At 39.3% G+C, this 22,941-nt stretch overlaps 1 pseudogene; it reads left to right on the top strand.

Annotated features, from left to right (window-relative positions):
* The first annotated feature begins 2,537 nt into the window (after positions 1-2,537).
* Positions 2,538-21,006, top strand: LOC131971850 (NACHT, LRR and PYD domains-containing protein 12-like; annotated as a pseudogene).
* Positions 21,007-22,941: the final 1,935 nt, after the last annotated feature.

Raw genomic sequence — 22,941 nt, 5'->3', positions numbered from 1 at the left:
TGGTCATTTTTACATCTACAGTCATGGAAACATTCTTGATAATAAACAAAATCATTATGAATAAAACCATGTTGTGTTACGTCACTGCGACAAAGTCAAAACTAGAAAAGACGATGGAGATGACGGAGCGCCGTGACTCCAGTAAAATTCCTAGATTTACTAAAGACTTTCAGTTTTTGCAGGAAATGAAGGTTTACTCTCCTATCAGTAGGAATATTTTTTTTTTCCAGATGGAAATGACGTTTTGATGTTTTGAGGGATTTTTTGTGCTGTTTCCTTTGGAAAAGTCTGCAAAATAGTGTTTCAATCTGGCCTCCTGGAGGTCATGTGACTAATTAAAGCATTGCTATTGGTTCCCTATACTCTTCCCTCTTTATTAAAGTATCGCATCACTCAAAAACATGACTTGTAGAAATCTGACAGGTTAAAAATGGGGCAACACCGTACCATAGAGGGTTAACCTACTTAATACTTTCATTGCATGTTTGTGTTTGTGTCTGAGCTCGTAGAAGAGGCGTTTCTCCCCTTTTTTCCTGTTAAAGGGAATTTTTGGGAGTTTTTTCCTCAACTGAAATGAACAGATAATGACCCTGAAGGGGAAAAAAGAGATTTCAGACTATAAATAAATAAATAAAACTGTTTTTTTTTTTTACTTTAAAGGTTTTGTGGAGTATTTTCTACATACAGTTTATGACCAAGCCAATAACTTTTCACCTTCTCACAAACACACACACATGCACAAACACACACACATGCACAAACACACACACACACACACACACACACACACACACACGCATAAACACACACACACATGCACAAACACACACACACACACACACACACACACACACACACACGCGTAAACACACCCACAGAAATACATAAAAGGTGAATTCGAGTAATGTGGGACACTTTTTGCAATTTTGACTTTGTTAAATTTTTCTAAATTTAAACATATTTTTATGTAATTTCAGTCACATGACACCCATGTTAGACCAATAATAAAGGTTTTGATGACTATATTTACTTTAAGCAGGAAATAAACCAGCCAAACCTTAAAAGTGTCCCACATTACCTGAATCCACCCTACTGTAGTTATCACACTGTGTGTGTGTTTGTAATCCAAATTGCTGAACCTCCATTACATCTTTCTGACCATCAGATGGTCAGTTAGCACAACCTATAGTGAACAGATTGTAGAATTACACCATCTGATCAGTGATTTGTCAGATTTTGTTTCTATGTTATACAGGGAAAAACAAGACACTGTCTGAAGACACAATGAAAAATGATGTTTATTCAGAAAGCATAATGAACAAGAAACATATATAAACCTACAACGTTCACTACATGTGAGTAACAACAACAGGTATTAGCTAAACACCTCAGGCAGGTAAGGGAGTGGAACAAGGATATAAAAACACTTTAATAGGCTGACATCTACCACATGTTGGACTGGTTTTCACGTCACTCTGGTGTTTTAATTTTTAGACTGTGAAGTTAGGGTGTGACGGTGTCCTCAGCTCAGACGCTCACAGACACCAGGACTGATGAAGACGAAGACGAGCAGCTTCTTCTCTCCCAGAGTTTCCTCCACACATGAAGGTGGAAAGTGTCTGTAAGTCAACCTGAAGTGAGTTCAGCAGGTGAGAATCCTACCAGAGGAATCTGTAAATGTTTCATCATCAGGATCACTTTGATCACATCGTGCTGCGTCACTGTTTCACTGCACAGGAGGAATGTTTCTTGATGCTGATTGGCTGTTTTAAAAAGTATATATCTGACATATTCTGCAGAATTCCTCTCTGAGTTAAAGAACAATGGTTTTCGAAAGATTTAAAAGTGATGTTGTTCATTTTTTTCAGGTAGAATCGACAGTTTGATTGTAATCTGAGTTCACATCATCAGTGACACATGCAGGTCGTGTCTGAACTGGTCTGACAGCTTGGTTTGTCTCAGCTCAGGTGTGTTGATCTTTTATCTGCGTCTCTGTTCAGCTTTTGTCATAAATTAAAGGTTCATGGATTCAGATCTTGATTTTCTCTCAGCACCCATAAACCTCTAAAATACTTTTTGTTCTTCAGGATGTTACAAAAGATCAGGGCTTTACATCATAACATTCATTTTAATTATTGAGAACAATACATTTGTGGATACAGTGATACAATTAATGCATTTTTTGTCCTGTATAAGCTGTAGTTTAATTTTCAAGGTGGGGGAACAACCTGAAAATAAAACATCTTATTAACATTGAGTGGACAGGACACATTTTCACAATGTAAAATAAAGTACTAGTCCAACTTGTAACATTTGGGGTGCACTGTAACAAATCAACACAATGTAATACATCTAATATATCTGATGTTTTTAGTGGTCAACAAACTGTATTTATGGGAAAATCTAGTGGCTTTGTGACACATTTTGGCGTTATCACATCCTGTTCAGACCTCCAACATTGTTCCTGTGTCTTCTAATTCACAGTAAAAGAACAAATGTGTCCTGTGATGTGCAGCTTGTTGTAATGATACTCTGCTATGGATCAGTGTGAGGACAGAGAGGAGGGAGTCCGTCCCTCTGAAACCACTCTGAGTGGGGAACATGACAGCCGGACCAAAGCTCAGAGGTGAGATGAGGATCTCTGACTGTCCAGGACTCTTCAGCACTCAAATCACTCCATCTTTATTCACACTCAAAGCTCTATATGTGATTGTGTTGAACAGACCAGACTCTCCTGAACCTGAATCATACCGTAAATTTGTCAAGAATCTCCGGTTGATGCTTGAACATTCTGCGGTCAAAAATCAACAGCTGTCTGATAATCAAAGGTAAGAATGCAAAGTCAGTTAATAATCAACTCTTCTAAGAATTGGTGTGATGTTTGTGTTTTCTTTGTCATCAAAATGTAATTTTCTTTACACATTTCACATTGTATTTCTTACAAAACATTAACTATGGCATCAAAGGGACAAATTTAAAAAAACCTAGTTTCACAAACAGCAGAGCAGTGATTTAAATGTTCTGTTTACCAAGATTAAAATAAACAACAAAAGAAAAGTTGTTTCATCCAGCTCCAATCAACCATTTGTGTGTGTGTGTGTGTGTGTGTGTGTGTGTGTGTGTGTGTGTTTGAAGGATGTGTATGCATGTGTGAGGAGTGTGCGTGCTTACGCGCATGGGTGTGTGTGTGTGTATCTGTAACTGTAATCAGAGCAAAGATCAAAGGCAATCAGATCAATCAACAGAATTGACTGCCACCAACTGCTAATGTTCCATAACAGAGGTGGACAGACTGGAATTTCTGGCCTCAAACAGAAAGCATTTTTGGCAAAACCATAATACCTATCATTGATCCGACTTCACTTTGAGCGTCCTGAGTTCTTCCTGAACATCTACATATGGTTTTTTTAAGAAAAATGAAAAAATAGCTTTGTTAGAGCGATCTAAAAAACTGTTACATCTCCCTTTTTCAGAAATCTTCCTGCGTTTTTAATATTGGTGGCGCATCTTTGCATCCTACGCCCAAACTATAACTCTATAACTAACAGCTTTAAAAACTAATTTTAATGCTTTCTGTTCGAGGCCAGAAATTCCAGTCTGTCCACCTCTGCTGTCACTGTGCGGGGACATTCAGGTGTCAGTTAATTCTGTTGATTGCTTTGATCTGATTGCCTTTGATCTTTGATGTAATTACAGTTACAGATACAAACACACACATGCGCGTGAGCGCGCACACTCCTCACACTTGCATACACATGCTTCAAACACACGCGCGCACACACACACACACGCACACACAGAGGTAACTTTATGCGATTTTCGCCACACACACACACACACACACACACACACAAATGCGCGCGTAAGCGCGCACACTCCTCCAGATACACGTTTCACACACACACACGCACACACATTTTGAGGTTAAAGGGCATAGTTTGAAATCTCTGAAGAATCTCATCATAGTGTACACACACCGGCAGTAGCCCCCGTGGCCCTTTCAGAATTTCCCCAGAGGAAATTTTCTAGTTCTGCTGATTGCTTTGCTCTGATTGCCTTTGATCTTTGCTCTGATTACAGTTAAAGATACACACACATACACACACACACATGCACGTTAGCACACACACACACACACACACAAACACAGGTAACTTTATGCGATTTTCGTTACACACACACACAAATGCGCGTGAAACGCACACACTCCTCCAGATACACATGTTTCACACACACACACACACACACACACACACACATGCACACACACGATTGAAGAGTTGCAGGACAAGGTGATGCTGAACAAAGGTTAGGCTGAAAATGATTGAATGAAATGATTTAATGGTGCAAAGAGAATGGTTAGTTGTCATGGAAGAGCCTGTGGAAAACAAAAAAAACATTTAAGTTAGTGGTGTGGCAAAACCAACTATGAGTAACCCAAGTGCACAGACCACAACAATAATACTCAATGACACATTAACAACAGAGATTAAAGTTAAATCTTGTGCTCAACTTGTTACAACGTTGACTCCTTCTCTACTTAAATTCCCACCAAATCCATGAGGGGGAGGATTGCAATCCTGTGGTTGAGAAAGGCAAGAAGATAATGGAACAATTGATTCCTGTTGTAGACAGTCCTGGCTAACTGGGTCCAGTTGCAGACTGGTTCGCTGCTGTTGTGCAGGGTGAGCTGCTCAGTGCTAACTGCTCTATTTGCGCTATTGGTTCGTATTGCCTTCAAAGTTAGCTTACAGACCTTGTGTCTCTGGTTTTTGGAGCAAACTTCTTGCAATAGTTCGCAATTTGTTAACTTAAAATTTTGCTCTCCATTTTAAAGCATTGGAGATCATTCAGAGGATCAGGACCTTATTTTGCAGATAGAGTTGTGCTGTTGTCATGGAGATGCTTTAGTTATCAGGTGACCTAAGTTTAATAGGATAACATGGTAGCTTTATTTTATCCACTGATCATTTCATGAAGATTTTAAACTTTAAGTAATGAATCATGTTTGTATTTCCATCAGGATCCATCAGCAGAGACCAGACTCTCCTGAACCTAGCTGTGTGTCCATGAAGAGTGACCGGTCTATGTTTCTTCCCACAGTCTTTAAAGGTGGACACCACTCAGATGATCAAATGTAAGAATCTGAACTGATGGATCAACTGTATAATACTTCAGTTTTAGCTTGGGTCCACTCTCAAGTGGAAACACAAATGACCCATCTTTGCTCATCAACAGTGTCTACTGTGGTTTCCATCTCTAACCAAGGGCCTGTTTTGTTTTGTTTTTTCTTTGCAGATGTTTAATTAATGTCAATTAATTTATTTTTGTCTTCCTGTGAAACATTTCCTTGGGTCTTTTCTCGATGACATAGTTTGTCTTTTTTTGTCCTTCTAAACCCTTCAGGTTAAAATGGCACCATGTTGTTTTTACTTTATTTCTCCAGTTTTTGCTCAGTCCTTTTACAGTATTGTGCATAGTTTAACCTTCTTACTGAAAACTTCAGTTTTTAGCATTTCAGGGCAATACTAATGTGAAAACATTGGAGGTTAGACTACCTGTGGGTTTTCCAAATTTGTAAGGGGTTCTTGGACCAGTTGTCTTTACAGTTGGACGAGAAGGTTTATTCTTGTTTTTGGATACTACAGACTAACCAAACAACACTCAACACACAGTTCAACATACTTGTTACAGGAGTTTTCAAACACATCTCAGGACCTTATTTTGCAGATAGAGTAGTCATTGATGTCATTGAGATTGTTTAGTTGTTTATGTTAGCATAATATAATAGCCTTAAGTTGAAAGATTTTAAACTTTAAGTAATTAATCAAGTTTGCATTTCTATCAGGATCCATGAGCAGAGACCAGATTCTCCTGAACCCAGCTGTTTGTCCATGAAGAGTGACCGGTCTATGTTTCTTCCCACGGTCTTTAAAGGTGGACACCACTCAGATGATCAAATGTAAGAATCTGAACTGATGGATCAATTGTATAATACTTTAGTTTTAGCTTGGGTCCACTCTCAAGTGGAAACACAAATGACCCATCTTTGCTCATCAACAGTGTCTACTGTGGTTTCCATCTCCAACCAAGGGCCTGTTTTGTTTTGTTTTTTCTTTGCAGATGTTTAATTAATGTCAATTAATTTATTTTTGTCTTCCTGTGAAACATTTCCTTGGGTCTTTTCTCGATGACATAATTTGTCTTTTTTTGTCCTTCTAAACCCTTCAGGTTAAAATGGCTAAATGTTGTTTTTACTTTATTTCTCCAGTTTTTGCTCAGTCCTTTTACAATATTGTGCATAGTTGAACCTTCTTACTGATAACTTCAGTTTTAAGCATTTCAGGGCAATGCTAATGTGAAAACATTGGAGGTTAGACTACCTGTGGTTTTTCCAAATTAGTAAGGGGTTCTTGGACCAGTTGTCTTTACAGTTGGACAAGAAGGTTTATTCTTGTTTTTGGATACTACAGACTAACCAAACAACACTCAACACACAGTTCAACATACTTGTTACAGGAGTTTTCAAACACATCTCAGGACCTTATTTTGCAGATAGAGTTGCGCTGATGTCATGGAGATGCTTTAGTTGTTATCAGGTGACCTAAGTTTAATAGGATAATATGATAGCTTTATTTTATCCACTGATCAATTTATGAAGATTTTAAACTCTAAGTTATGAATCATGTTTGTATTTCCATCAGGATCCATCAGCAGGGACCAGACTCTCCTGAACCCAGCTGTGTGTCCATGAAGAGTGACCGGTCTATGTTTCGTCCCCCGGTCTTTAAAGGTGGACACCACTCAGATGATCAAATGTAAGAATTAAAAGTATTTGTACGAGTCAGCTCTAAATGAACACTTTAATATTCTGATAATTTAACTATTTCTTTAAAAATGTTGAATGTAACAGTTCAGAGCACTTCACAGTGCAGATTGCAATTTAGACTAAATTATAATGGAACAGCTACTGCATGTATTTTTTTTCTCTACAGACTGTATCAAGACACCTCAGAGGTCTTCAGTGGTCAGTGTTCACAACAGCATGGAACATCCATGGACTCCATATTTATGGTGTGTACATGAAATGCAAAAACACAGATTCAACTGGTACTTACACTGAATACTGAAAGAACATTCTGATCTGAACAGTCTGCATTTTGCTCTCCATTAAAAAACTCACTTTCTGTCAGTGATAGTTGAACTAATATTTTTTTTATTTAGGTCTTTACTGAATGTGACATTTACATATTGTTATGTTCCAGGTGCTCAAAGACATCGTTGTCAGTTTTGTGAAGAACGAGCTGAAGAAGATACAGAGAGTCCTGACTTCAGATTACCCAGAATGCTTAAAGAGTCAGAGGGAGGATGAGGAGGTGTTGGACGGTGACAATGAGGAGGATGAAGAGCAGAGGAGGAGCAGCAGAGAGGCTATTCTGAAGATCACGCTGAACTTCCTGAAGAGAATGAAGCAGGAGGAACTGGCTGACCGTCTGCAGAGCAGTAAGAGGATTTTAACAGATTTTACATGATGGAAACAGGAAATGGAGGAAACACTCGTCAGATTTATAGCATACGCTTATTATATATTGTTTTTGTTAATTCAGGAACTGCTGCTGCAGTGTGCCGTTGTAACCTTCAGTCTAACCTGAAGAAGAAGTTCCAATGTGTGTTTGAGGGGATCTCTAAAGCAGGAAACCCAACCCTTCTGAATCAGATCTACACAGAGCTCTACATCACAGAGGGAGGGACTGCAGAGGTCAATAAGGAACATGAGGTCAGACAGATTGAAACAGCATCCAGGAAACAAGACAGACCAGAAACAAGAATCAGACAAGAAGACATCTTTAAAGCCTCACCTGGAAGAGATGAACCAATCAGAACAGTGCTGACAAAGGGAGTGGCTGGCATTGGGAAAACAGTCTTAACACAGAAGTTCACTCTGGACTGGGCTGAAGACAAAATCAACCAGGACATCCACTTCATGTTTCCATTCACTTTCAGAGAGCTGAATGTGCTGAAAGAGAGAAAGTTCAGCTTGGTGGAACTTGTTCATCACTTCTATCATGAAACCAAAGAAGCAGGAATCTGCAGGTTTGAAGAGTTCCACGTTGTGTTCATCTTTGACGGTTTGGATGAGTGTCGACTTCCTCTGGACTTCAACAACACTGAGATCCTGACTGATGTCACAGAGTCCACCTCAGTGGATGTGCTGCTGACAAACCTCATCAGGGGGAAACTGCTTCCCTCTGCTCGCCTCTGGATAACCACACGACCTGCAGCAGCCAATCAGATCCCCACTGACTGTATTGGCATGGTGACAGAGGTCAGAGGGTTCACTGACCCACAGAAGGAGGAGTACTTCAGGAAGAGATTCAGAGATGAGGAGCAGGCTGGCAGAATCATCTCCCACATCAAGACATCACGAAGCCTCCACATCATGTGCCACATCCCAGTCTTCTGCTGGATCTCTGCTACAGTTCTGGATCTGTTGAAAACCAGAGAGGGAGGAGAGCTGCCCAAGACCCTGACTGAGATGTACATCCACTTCCTGGTGGTTCAGTCCAAAGTGAAGAACATCAAGTATGATGGAGGAGCTGAGACAGATCCACACTGGAGTCCAGAGAACAGGAAGATGATCGAGTCTCTGGGAAAACTGGCTTTTGATCAGCTGCAGAAAGGAAACCTGATCTTCTATGACTCAGACCTGAGAGAGTGTGGCATCGAGATCACAGCAGCCTCAGTGTACTCAGGAGTGTTCACACAGGTCTTTAGAGAGGAGAGAGGACTGTACCAGGACAGGGTGTTCTGCTTCGTCCATCTGAGTGTTCAGGAGTTTCTGGCTGCTCTTCATGTCCATCTGACCTTCATCAACTTTGGAGTCAATCTGATGACAGAACAACAAACAACCTCCCGACTTTCCAAAATCTTCAGAGAGAAACCTAAACTAATACACCTCTACCAGAGTGCTGTGGAAAAGGCCTTACAGAGTCCAAATGGATACCTGGACTTGTTCCTTCGCTTCCTCCTGGGTCTTTCTCTGGAGACCAATCAGAATCTCCTACGAGGTCTGCTGACACAGACAGGAAGTAGCTCACAGACCAATCAGAAAACAGTCCAGTACATCAAGAAGAAGATCAGTGATGATCTCTCTGCAGAGAGAAGCATCAACCTGTTCCACTGTCTGAATGAACTGAATGATCGTTCTCTGGTGGAGGAGATCCAACAGTCCCTGAGATCAGGAAGTCTCTCCACAGATAAACTGTCTCCTGCTCATTGGTCAGCTTTGGTCTTCATCTTACTGTCATCAGGATCAGATCTGGATGTGTTTGACCTGAAGAAATACTCTGCTTCAGAGGAGGCTCTTCTGAGGCTGCTGCCAGTGGTCAACGCCTCCAACAAAGCTCTGTGAGTGGATATATGAACAACATGAAACATGCTTTCTGTAATACAAGACAAGTAAAACATTTTGTTCATGTTAATCTATAATCCTCTCCAGGTTGAGTGGCTGTAAACTGTCAGAGAGAAGCTGTGAAGCTCTGTCCTCAGTCCTCAGCTCCCACTCCTCTAGTCTGATAGAGCTGGACCTGAGTAACAATGACCTGCAGGATTCAGGAGTGGAGCGGCTGTCTGTTGGACTGAAGAGTCCAAACTGTACAGTGGAAATTCTTAGGTCAGTTTAAAACTTCTTTAAAAGTATCACACTGGTTTTGAAGAGCCATTTCCTTTAGGTAATCTTGAGTTTCATCGAAATAGAAAAATCTCAAATCTACATTTTTATCTTGGGCCCTTTTGTTTCGTTGTTTGTTTGATGTTTGTTTGTTTGTTTGTTTGTGTTATTTGTCATTAGTAAACTGAAAAACAAGACACAGCTAATAATCAAATTAAATTTTAAACCCACTCATTTCAATTATGTACATCTCTGTTAAAGCTGACTGTCAAACACAAATCTGCACAGACAAATGTCTCTTAGCTAAAAATTAAAAAATAAAATGTATACGCTAAAATAGGAAATTTGGATAATTGAAAACATGTCCAAACACATTAAATGTTAAAACCAATGCTGATGAATGTGTACATTTCCTTTAAGGGTAACTGCCTGTAAGTTCTCAGAGAGAAGCTGTGAAGCTCTGTCCTCAGTCTTCAGCTCCCAGTCCTCTAGTCTGAGAGACCTGGACCTGAGTAACACCAACCTGCAGGATTCAGGAGTGGAGCAGCTATCTGTTGGACTGAAGAGTCCAATATGTGAACTGAAAACTCTCAGGTCAGAATTAAACTTCTTTTAAAGTATCATACTAGTTTATAGGCGCTATTTCCCTTAGGTGATCTTGAGTTTCATCGAAATAGTAATATCTCAAATCTACATTCTTATTTTGGGCCTTTTTGTTTGGTTGTTTGTTTGATGTTTGTTTGTTTGTTTGTGTTATTTGGCATTAGCAAACTGAAATGTTTTTAATTTTTTTATTTAACCAGGACAGTCTTATTGAGATTTAAAATCTCTTTTACAAAAGAGTCCTGGCCAAGACAGGCAGCAGCACAATTAGTTACAGACAATCATTTAAAAACAACAGAGAACATAAAAACAGAGTCACAGTCAGAACATCATCAAACAAAGCATGTACAGACAGAAGAGCCAGCTTCAACATCATGAAGTAAGGACTTAAACATGTTTAGAGAAACCAGCTCCGTAAGTTTTAGCGCATTTTGCAGCTGGTTCCATGAAAAAGGAGCAGCATAACTAAATGCCCTTTTCCCCAGTTCAGTACGGACTCTAGGCACAGTCAGTAAAAACAAGTCCTCAGAGTGGAGCTGATACTTTCCTGTGCTTTTCTGAATTACATACTTCTGTTTTATAAATAAGGATATGCAGGGCTTGAAGACCTCCGGCACGGTGCTGGAAATCCGGCTCGGGATTTTTTTGGGTGTTTCTTTTTTTTAATCATGTTAAAAAAAACAAAAAACTCTTAGTTAGATCTGCATATGACCGGGGAGGGCAGCAGTACGCTGGATAGCGTATAGCCTGCCGGAGAAGAAGGCGGCTCATCGGCGAGCGTCATTTAGACCCACGTCATTACTATTTCTCAAGAAAGTGACTGGAGACAAATCCAGCGAATCCTTCTTACTCTCTTTTTAACGACCTTTAAGAAGAGCCGCCGTTGGCTCTGTAGCAGTACAGTGTGTATGTGCTGCTGCTGCAGGAGGTGTTCATTTAGCGATCTCTGTTTGTTTACAACAAGCACCGGACACTCTGTGCGCAGTTAGCGCGTACCGTTAATTCACGATCACTATGTTTATGATCAGCGAAGACACTGTGCATAACAATTAGCCATGCTGCTTTGTTTATGATCATTTGCTGTGCACAGTTAGCGACGACGAAAACCATACGTCACCTCCAGAGTCTCTAAATCGCTCTGGGGACTAACTTGTTGTGGAGACACGCAGAGTGAGCGGACATTTGAGAAGGTATGGCATGAGACTTTCCCGGTGGTAGTCCAAACACGGCTATACGGTCTGTGCGTGCGTTCTCCCACACGTCAACCTTACTGGGGATTTCCACCGGGCGCAGAACGGCTCTGCCGCGGGTTTGCTCCGTCCTCTGGGCAGGGCAAACCATCCAGGGCAAACCATTCAACACGAGCATACAAAGAGCAGTGGTGCGGGAGGGTTTTAAAATTAGTAACAAATCTCAGTGCTCCATGGTAGACCGTGTCCAAAGACTGTAGGCTTTTTGAAGATGCATTCATATATAAAACATCACCATAATCCAACACAGACAAAAAGGTTGCAGCAACAAGTGTTTTTTTGGCTTCAAAAGAAAAACAAGATGTGTTTCTAAAGTAAAAACCTAATTTTATCTTTAGTTTTTTTCAAAAGCTGCTGGATATGAGGTTTAAAAGAGAGAGCATCATCAATTATAATTCCCAGATATTTATAATGAGACACAGGTTCAATGACAGAGCACTGCAAAGTGGTGATAGGAGCGAGGTCTGAGGGCTTTGATTTAGCTTTTGTGAACAGCATGAGCTTTGTCTTTTCAGCATTTAAAACAAGTTTTAAATCACACAGGTTACGTTGCACAGTGTTCAAAGCAATTTGGAGCTGACAGAGAGCCTGATTTGGGGTAGACGCAGAGCAATATATCACAGTGTCATCGGCATAAAAGTGAAAATTTGTGGTTGGGGCTTTACAATCCAGACAAATAATGTAAATAGTAAATAATAAAGGTCCTAGAACCGATCCCTGTGGCACACCCTTGGATACATTAAGAAAGCTAGAAGTAATACCTTCTGCTCGCACACACTGAGATCTATCTGATGTAGATAGTTTTTAAACCAACCGACAGCTTGATCAGACAAACCGATGCTGCAGAGTCTTTCTAATAATAAGGCATGATCCACAGTATCAAAAGCCTTTGATAGGTCAATAAAAAGGGCTGCACAATGTTGCTTGTTGACTAAAAATTCAATAAAATCATTTACCACTTTTAAAGCAGCTGTTGACGTACTATATTGTTTCCTAAAACCAGATTGAAATTCAGATAAAATACTGTTTGTTGATAAAAAGTCCTTCAGTTGTTGGCTTACAATGGATTCCAATACCTTATTCAAAATAGACAGTTTGGAAATGGGCCTATAGTTGTTTAGAACAGTGGGGTCCCCCCCATTTAACAGTGGGAGAACAAAGGCAGATTTCCAAATAAGGGGAATTTCATTTGTCTCCAGGGATAAATTAAAAAGATAAGTCAAAGGTGGTGCAATAAAATCAGCAGCTAACTTTAGAAAGTAGGGTTCAAGATGGTCTGGATCTGCTGATTTTTTTGTGTCTAAACATTTCAGGGCCTTATGCACCTCTGAATGTGTAACAGAGCCAAAAGTAAAAGCTTGTCCCTCAAAAAAACTACAACAAACAGAGCAAGCAGAGGAGCCTTGAGCTGTGTTTTGAGAGTTAAAAAGTGAACCAGCGGCAATAAAATGCTCATTAAAACAGCAAAGCATGTCAGCCTTTTCATAAATTTGGGTACAGTCTTTGACAATGCATGGAGGTAGCTCAATGCCATTTTTATTTCCAGTCATTGATTTAATGGTTTTCCAGAATTTCAACAGATTGTTTAGGTTATTTGAAGTTTCAGTAAGGAAATGATCAGCTTTGGCTTTTCTAATTGCCACTGTGCTTGCATTTCGCAGCTGCCTTAAGAGCAACTAGTCTGATCCAAGACCAGTACTCCTGGCCTTAGACCATGCCACATTGCGCTCATGGAGTAAATTGGATAACTCTGGTGTGAACCATGCATTATCCCTGCCCTTTATTCTATACTTCCTAAAAGAAGCGTGCTTGTTAACAATTTCAATAAAATCATCATAAAAGAATTTCCAGGCATTTTCAACATCAGAAATGACATTCATTTTCTCCCAGTCAAATAGAAACAGGTCATGAAAAAATGCTTGCTCCACAAAATGCTTCGTGTCCCGCTTTATGATGACATGCGGTTTAGTTTTAGGAACTTTTGTATTTCTTACAGTTGCAATGACACAGTGGTCACTGATGTCATTGGCAATAAAAGAAGCAGCAGAATATTTATGAGGAACATTGGTTAAAATAAGATCAATTAAAGATGATTTTTCCTGACATTTCATATTAGGTCTAGTAGGGCTGTCAACAATCTGAAATAAATTAAACGAATCACAGAAAGCTTTAAAATCGTCTGATGCTGGTAGCAGCCAGTTCCAGTTTAGGTCACCAATAAGGACAATTTCACTGAACTTCAACCCAGATAAAAGTTCCATTAACGATGGTAATGTGCAGCTGATAGCTGAAGGTGGCCTATAGCAGCCGACGACAGTGATGTGGAGAGTTTTTGAGATTTCCATGTCAAGAGCCAGAAGTTCAAATTGCTTACTCACTGATGTAGAGAGACGGATGTTGAAACTTGAAAACATGAAACTTAGATTTGACATAGACTGCAACCTTTCCACCCTTTTTGGGTCTGTCAGTCCTATACACATTATAGCCGTCAATGTTGATATCCTTGTTTAAAACTGCTTTGTTTAGCCAAATTTCAGATATGACAATAACATCAGCATCAGTTGTATGAGCCCAGATACGATTCATATCCATCTTTGCAATCATACTGTGCACATTTAAATGGATGAAACCAAGTCCAGACCTTGTTTTTAATTCAGCAGGGGTGTTACAAATAACAGCAGACTCAGCAGAGCCTGGGCCTGGGTTAGGTTGAACATTCCCTGAAATCAGCGGCAACAGAGCAATTTCACACCTATAATCAGACCTTATAGATTTGTTTGAAGGATCCTTTTTAATCTTTAAAAATATAAAAAAAAGTCACGAAGGCAACTTGAAGGAATAGTAAAGTTGTCTTGCAAAGCCATCAGGCTGACCAGACGGGCCAGGTCCATAGATGCGGGGGGCAGAAGAGTCATAGGTGACAAACTGCCCAGTGGACTGCCAGAAGTGCATGTCCCCCGGCATGGTAAGACTGGAGTAGAGTTGACTGGACGGGAGTTTTTGGTCCCGTGGGGGTTTTCCCCGGTGCCGCTCAAAATTAATAGGAAAAAGGCAGCCACGAGCAGCGACATTGTATGTTGAGATCCCAAAACACGAGGAGAAAAGCAGCCAGACTATTTCACCTCAATAAACAACGCCACACATTAGTGCAGGGAGAGTCCTCCAGGAATCCGTTCCATGGTTTCCCGACCAACTGAGGACAAAACGTGTTGTGTCGTCAGACGTAAACAGGAAAGCAATCTGGTACATCGCTCCGAACAAAGTTAATAAACTGGACCAGCGGGGATCCCAAACACAGCCAGAGCCAGCCCCGGACAGCAGCAAAAAGCAGCAGGACCATGCACTACCCTTTAGATAGATCAACGGCGTGTCCTCCCTGCTCCGCGAGGCGACAGGCTCCGATAGTCCAAGGAGAGGTGATCCAGGTCTTCCCGAGATAACATGGAAATAAGCTTCACTTTAAAAAAGTCATGAATGGAAATATGTTTGAATGATAATGTTCGCAGATGACTTACAGAAAAAACATTCAGTCACTCAATCATATTAGTAAAACAAACAGACACAGTTAGAGACAAAAGGAGACTGCCATGCCATGTGTGCTGCCATCTTGGCATGTTTCCTCCTTGAGAGGCGAAACAACAAAAACAAGACAAAGCTAATAATCAAACTAAATTTTAAAACCCAGTAATGTCAATTATATACATCTCTATTAAAGCTGACTGTCAAAGAGAAATCTGCACAGACAAATGTCTCTTAGCTAAAATTAAAAAAAATAAAAATAACACGCTAAAATAGGAAATATTGCATCAATGAAAACACGTCTTTCAAACAAATATCAAACCCAATGTTGATAAATTTGTACATTTCTTTACAGGGTAACTGGCTGTAACCTGTCAGAGAGAAGCTGTGAAGCTCTGTCCTCAGTCCTCAGCTCCCAGTCCTCTAGTCTGAGAGACCTGGATCTGAGTAACAACAACCTGCAGGATTCAGGTGTGGAGCAGCTGTCTGTTGGACTGAAGAGTCCAATATGTGAACTGAAAACTCTCAGGTCAGAATTAAACTTCTTCTAAAGTATCACACTGCTTTTGAAGAGCCATTTCCTTTAGGTAGTCTTGAGTTTCATGGAAACAGAAAAATCTCAAATCTACCTGCCCATTTTCGGCTTGTTTGTTTGTTTGTGTTATTTGTCATTAGTAAACTGAAAAGTAAGACACAGATGATAATCAAATTACATTTTAAACACAGTAATTTCAATTATGTACATCTCTGTTAAAGCTGACTGTGAAACACAAACCTGCACAGACAAATGTCTCTTAGCTAAAAAATAAAATTTACATGCTCAAATAGGAAATTTGGATCATTAAAAACATGTCCAAACAAGTTAAATATTTAAACCAATGCTCATCAATGTGTACATTTATTTTAAGGTTAACTGGCTGTAAGCTCTCAGAGAGAAGCTGTGAAGCTCTGTCCTCAGTCCTCAGCTCCCAGTCCTCTAGTCTGGGAGACCTGGACCTGAGTAACAACAACCTGAAGGATTCAGGAGTGAAGCTTCTGTCTGTTAGACTGAAGAGTCCAATATGTGAACTGAAAACTCTCAGGTCAGAATTAAACTTCTTCTAAAGTATCACACTGGTTTTGAAGAGCCATGTCTCTAGAGGGTTTTTTGTTTGTTGTTGCAGTTTTATGAAAAAACAAATATCTCAGATCTTAATGCTTTTTGGGGGCTCTTTGTTTTATTTGTCATTAGCAAACTGAAAGAAAAATCACAGGGAATGATTTAATTAAAGTTGAAACCCAGAAATTTTAATCATGTACATCTTTGTTAAAACTGACTGACGAAGACAAATCTGCACAGATAAATGTCTCTCAGCTTAAAAAAAATAGCATGCTAATATACGAAATATTATATCTTTGGAATAATGTATTTCAATCACATTAAATATTAAAAACCAATTATGATGAATGTGTACATTTCTTTACAGGGTAACTGGCTGTAACCTGTCAGAGAGAAGCTGTGAATCTCTGTCCTCAGTCCTCAGCTCCCAGTCCTCTAGTCTGAGAGACCTGGATCTGAGTAACAACAACCTGCAGGATTCAGGAGTGGAGCAGCTGTCTGTTGGACTGAAGAGTCCAATATGTGAACTGGAAACTCTAAGGTCAGTGTCTGTTTTTAAACAGTTGATCTTTTTTCTTCTGCTCATCCTGTTTGGGAGGACTGTCAACATCTTTTGACTTTCCTGCTGTTCTTACTCTGATATTTTCTTAATTCCAGTCTGTCAGGCTGTCTGATCACAGAGGAAGGCTGTTCTTCTTTGGCCTCAGCTCTGAGCTCCAACCCCTCCCATCTGAGAGAGCTGGACCTGAGCTTCAATCATCCAGGAGACTCAGGAGGGAAGCAGCTGTCTGCTCTACGAGAAGATCCACATTTCAGACTGGACACTCTCAGGTATGGACAGACAACAAGAACTCACACTGTAGGTGTCTCTGGTTTCTTTTTTACATTTTCTTCCACTTTTTTAGTATCAATATTTTATTTTGTTTTTTTCTGATTCATCATTTTCAAAAAGAAAATTAAGTTCAGCAAAAGTCTTTATGACACAGAAACCCTGAAAACAAACTTTCATGCCAAAGTTCATTATTGACCTTGAAAATAATAATTTGAATGCCATGTGTTGTGGTTTCAACCTCTGGACAGAGATTCTTTCAAGGAAAAAAATCTAATATATACCTGGAGAATATATGTACAAGTCAGCAATATTAGATGCATCCAATTACATTATAAATGGTTTTCTGCTGAAAGAAAAGCCTTTTTTTAAGCAGAGACTGTCCCAAAAAATAAACACCATTGTTTGTTTTTGAATGAAAATAATTACTGCTCAAATGGAGTTTTTTGTTTGTTGTAATTAAAGTGAGAGAGCAATGTGAGGTGATGGAGTGTAAATGTGAAAAAATTCAGTTTTGAGCGAGTGGGGGGCAAAGTTATTATAGTTAACGAAAACTAACGAAATAACGAAAACTAGAACTGAAAAACATTTTTGTTAACTGAAATAAAAGTAAAAATGAGAGTTTTTAAAAAAAACAATAACTAACTGAAACTGTATTGTGTGGTGACAAAACTAACTAAAATTATAGTGAAAATGTCCTTAGTTTTCGTCTTTGTCAACTTTTTTCATACCTAAACCTTTTTGGTTGATATGAAATCTATTTAATCTATCTGGTTTTATCACTTAATAAACTTATTGGGGCTGAGATGGATCAGTCAAAGGAAATAAATGCAACATTTATTGTGACCTTTTTGAATCTGGCAGCCAACAAATACCCCTTTACAAAAAAGCTAAAACTAAACTAATAAATCTAAACTAAAACTAAGCATTTTCCAAGAAATAAAAAAGAATTAAAAATAGCAAACTCACTGTTACGTCCCAAATTGAGGTTCGGGAGTAACCATTGATAATGTCGGGGTATCTGGTTCAGATACACATTGCCTCCAGCAGGGGTACTGAAATATTTAGAGGTAAAGCTAATTTAGGTCAATTTTGCTATCAGAAATTGACTAAATTAATATTTAATACTTTAAATGAATTAAAGTTATTCTCGGGGCACCACCTATTCACTTAGGAATAGGAAAGATAGCAAATTATAGTGAATCAGTCTCATAAAGTTAACAAATTATCAATTTGGAACATTGATTATTAATTATGAATATAATTATAATCGAATTACCTCATTAATATTTAGTAACGGTTGAAGGAATTTTGAGTTCTTCTCATAGCAGATGTTTAGCAAATCACTCATTCATGTGCAACATTAAAGGGAGAAGCATATTAATCCAAAAATATATTTATTCTAAATAAAGCAAAGCAAACAGAACACACAATAACTAATCCAAAAGACTATTGACAGTGGACATGTGGGTGAGAAAGAATGTGTAACAAACTGGCTGCCGAAAGGCGGTCATTTAAATAAATCAAAATGGCGGAAGCCCTTTTGTTCTTGAAGAACAAAAGACCATGCGGTCTAGAAGGTCTATGTGTTGTAGGAAGCCAAATTAAAGTATATTTCATGTGGATTAGTGTGTGAGCAAATCAAATGAGTTATAGTTAATTTACATGTACAACTTGAGATATGTAGAGCAGCATTAATCATACAACTTCAAGTGATCTCGCTACACCAAATATCACAACAAATATACTTAACCACACAACAGATCAACGCCATTGATTTAAGTTTAACAAACTTGTTCTTGCTTACTAACTGCCCAGAGTACTGTACCACAGAGTCCAGAGTTGAAAGGGGAAGCAGAAATCCTTTTGAAGAAGAATCAGCTCCTGGTTGGGTTTTGGTGGTCCCAGAGTTATTTGCTGTTGTTGGCTCCAGAAGCTTGGTGAGAGTCTCTGTGATTATATCCAGTAAAGATCAAAGGCAGGACACTTAGAGGTGGTGGGCCCAAGCTTGGTTTGGGCCTTCCCTTAGAGCTGGGGAGAGCGGGAGATGGTCTGGTCTTCCGGAGTGCAGGCCAGCAGCGGTGCTGACCCTCCCAGGGAGTCGAGGAGAAGAGAGAGAAAGAAGGGATGGCTGCAGGAGAATTTTGTGTCTCAACCTGGGAGTTTTATTTCCTGTTGGTATCAGCCAATGAGACGCCTTTAGGTATCTGCAGATACCTGTGGGGGGTGGGGGTCGTTTGTCTTTGTTTGGGAAACAAAGAGAGACCTCCATCTTGAAGCATGGCGAGAAATTGTTGACACAATTCTCGCTGCATTCAGGCATTAATCCAAATGAAACTTGTGGAGTAGCTGTGACCCCTACAATGTGATATTAAAAAGAACAAGGGAAAACCAGGCAAGCTGAGTTAAAGAAAAAATATAATTTATTTATATACGGCAAACACAAAACTACTATCCAACGGACAGCGACAATAACACTCTGAGGACACAAACCAAAAAGGACCAACTGGGGTCTCCTTCCCCAGCTTCCAGGCAGCACTCAGGGGTTTCACCAAAACAGCCAACACTTCCACAAACGGCACAATCACAGCACGACAATGGCCTAACAGCCGCGTCTGCTTCAGGCTTCAGTCTATTTAACACCTAATCAGCCATCGATCACAGGTGCGCCTGGAAACACAGCAACTGGGAGGAGCAGGAGGCGGATCCTTAAGGAAGCAAGAAAACAAAAGAAAAAACAAACACAACACACCTCCAACCATAACACTCACTCTAAAAACTAATTAAAACTAACTGAATTTGAAAACAAAAAATCACAACAAAATTAAAACTAAAACTAATGAAAAATCCAAAACTATTATAACCTTGGTGGGACGGGTGGTGGACGGATCAAACAAACCCAGCACTTTGAGCCCAGACTCTTTTTTCCCCAAAAAAATGTATTCAGAGAGTGCAATTATTGACAATGTGGACTATATTTTATGAGAGGACATCAATAAAAAGAGAGCAGATTAATGATGACTATGGATTCTTAATATTTGTTCATAACACAATCTTCTTCTTCTTCATCTTCTTCTTCAGGTATTTTCTCTCAGAAATCATGCAGACAGTTGACTCAGAAGAGTTTCAGCCTGTTTCTCTGTCACATTGACAAACTGAGGAGCTCTGCTTCATGTTGAACAGTAGTTAGGACTCATGTTGGATAGAAAATCATTGTGATTGTGTTTCTTCCTCCAGGGTGGACCATGGTGGAGAGCACAGGTTAACACCTGGTGTGAGGAAGTGTAAGTGTGGATTACATTTGACTAATGAAGACAAAACAGCTTTAAATACAAAGTTAATAGTTGTGATATTTTTTCATTAAAACATGACTGACAACATGTGTCATCATTAAACTTTATAGAAATTAACAACATGAGGACACAAAGGAAGAATAAACCCTTCAGATGTGTCTGATGATAAACTGCTGCTGTGTTGTGTCTTTTTCTCTCCATCAGATTTCTGTCAACTCACACTGGACACAAACACAGTAAACAGAAAACTCAAACTGTCTAAGAACAACAGGAAGGTGACATATTTGAGAGAGGATCAGTCATACCCTGATCATCCAGAGAGATTTGACTCCTGGGAACAGCTGCTGTGTAGAGATGGTCTGACTGGTCGCTGTTACTGGGAGGTCGAGTGGAGAGGAAAAGTTGATATATCAGTGAGTTACAGAGGAATCAGCAGGAAAGGCGGCAGTAAGGACTGTTGGTTTGGAGGAAATGATCAGTCCTGGAGTGTGGAGTTCTCTTATGATGGTAACTATGTCTGGCACAATAACAGAGTAACTTCCTCCTCCTCCTCCTCCTCCTCCTCCTCCTCTGGTAGAGTAGCAGTGTATGTGGACTGTCCTGCTGGCTGTCTGTCCTTCTACAGAGTCTCCTCTGACTCTCTGATCCACCTCCACACCTTCAACACCACATTCACTGAACCTCTTTATCCTGGGTTTGGGGTCTGCTCCTATGACTCCTCAGTGTCTCTGTGTCGTCTGTAAGATGGAGACAACTTGCTGTCCTGTGGTTTAAATGTTGGAGCTAATAAATAAATCACTGATTGTTCCTTTAATGTCAGACATTTTATTGTGCAGGAAAATGGTGAAACGATCACCTAAACTTTTTGTGTACAAACTGTGTTGAACATTTGTTTTTATGAATCTTTTTTCAGTTTTTAAGACACTGAATGTTAAAATTGTGTGTTTTAGATGTCTGACTTACTGGTGAACTCTTTGACCTTGGACATGTCATTTTTAGATAAAGGAGTTTGGGTCTGTTTTGCACCAAAGTAATGTATATTGCCTAATTTAAAACATGCATATATATATATATATATATATATATATATATACACCTCAGGTGTGTTTTTATCTTTTTTCTGTGTCTCTGTTCAGCTTTTGTGTCTCATGTTTTGTCATAACTTAAAGATTTAAAGTCACAGATCTTGTTTTTCTCTGCGCTCATAAATCCATAAAATACATTTTCTTCTTTAGGATGTTACAAAAGTTCAACAGTTCAGGGCTTTTATTATTGCTAACAATACATTTGGTGGATACAAATATAAAATGAATGTATTTTTTTTAAGATTGTATCATTTTGTAAGAGTGTACTTCACATACATGCATGCGCACGCACACACACACATACACACTCGCACAAACACACATGTGCACAAAAACACACACACACATGTACACAAACACACATGTACAAACACACACACACACGCACAAACACAGACACACAAAAACACACACACACAAAAACACAAACACACCTGGACAAACACACACACACACGCACAAACACAGACACACAAACACACAAACACACAAACGCACACACACATGCTCACAATCAAGCATTTGCACAAACACAAGAACACACAAAAACAGACACACTCACACACAAACACACAGACACACAAACACACACACATACACAAAGACACACATGCACAAACACACACACACTCACAAAACACAAACACATGCACAGACACACAATCACAAACACACAAAAATGCACACACACATGCACAAAACACGCACTCGCACAAACACACACAAAAACAGACACTCACACACAAACGCACACAAACACACACACGCGCACACAGACACACACACACACACACACACACACACAAAATATAATAAGTTACATTTTGGCCAGAATTTGGTTAATTTTTCACCAAATTGAAGAGTGATGTTTTTATCATACATTTGTGTCATTTTCAGCAGGAGCAATTATTTTTATTCTTTGTGGATTTCTGAATGATCCCAAAATGTTGGGATATTGTCTGAAACATAAATATTCTGATCCTTTTGGACATATAGTATATTAAACTGAAATGTATTGAGGCAAAGTGGGAACACCAATAAATATAAAAAGCTGAATGAACTCATACAGAACGGTCAAAGAGTATCAGAGGCTGAATTCAAAACCATTTATGACAATAATAATTTGAGACAAACTTAAAATAATTTAATTTTGCTACATGAAATCAAAGAGAATGTTGCCGTTGCTTTTAACACTGACATTTTAAATAAACACTGTGGCTTAACGTGCACAAAATTTGTGAAAAACACAAGAACATGAAATACATTTTTATCAAAAACCATCTACAGAGTAACTGTTTACTGTAGTGGCTTTACAGTAGAAGAGGTAAAATCAGTGTGTAGCATTTTAATAACGTTTTAATTTAAAACAAATGTTTTTCCAGACTTTAAATGGAAACAAATGGACAGTTTATGCTGCACTGGGAGGTCAGATAATTCATCTTCATCAGGTCGGAGAGAAGAAGAGTTCAGACTCTGAGGTTCTGATGTGGAACCGTCTTGTTCTTCTGTTGTTTTCTGGAACGTTTGTTTGGTCCACGTCCAGAAAACGTTCATACATCCATCCATACACTGCAAAAATGTGTTAAAAACAAG

The sequence above is a fragment of the Centropristis striata genome, chromosome 5 (assembly GCF_030273125.1).
Source record: "Centropristis striata isolate RG_2023a ecotype Rhode Island chromosome 5, C.striata_1.0, whole genome shotgun sequence".
In the NCBI taxonomy this organism is placed as follows: domain Eukaryota; kingdom Metazoa; phylum Chordata; class Actinopteri; order Perciformes; family Serranidae; genus Centropristis; species Centropristis striata.
Note: the sequence above shows the minus strand (reverse complement) of the source record. Positions and strands in the feature narration are given on the sequence as shown.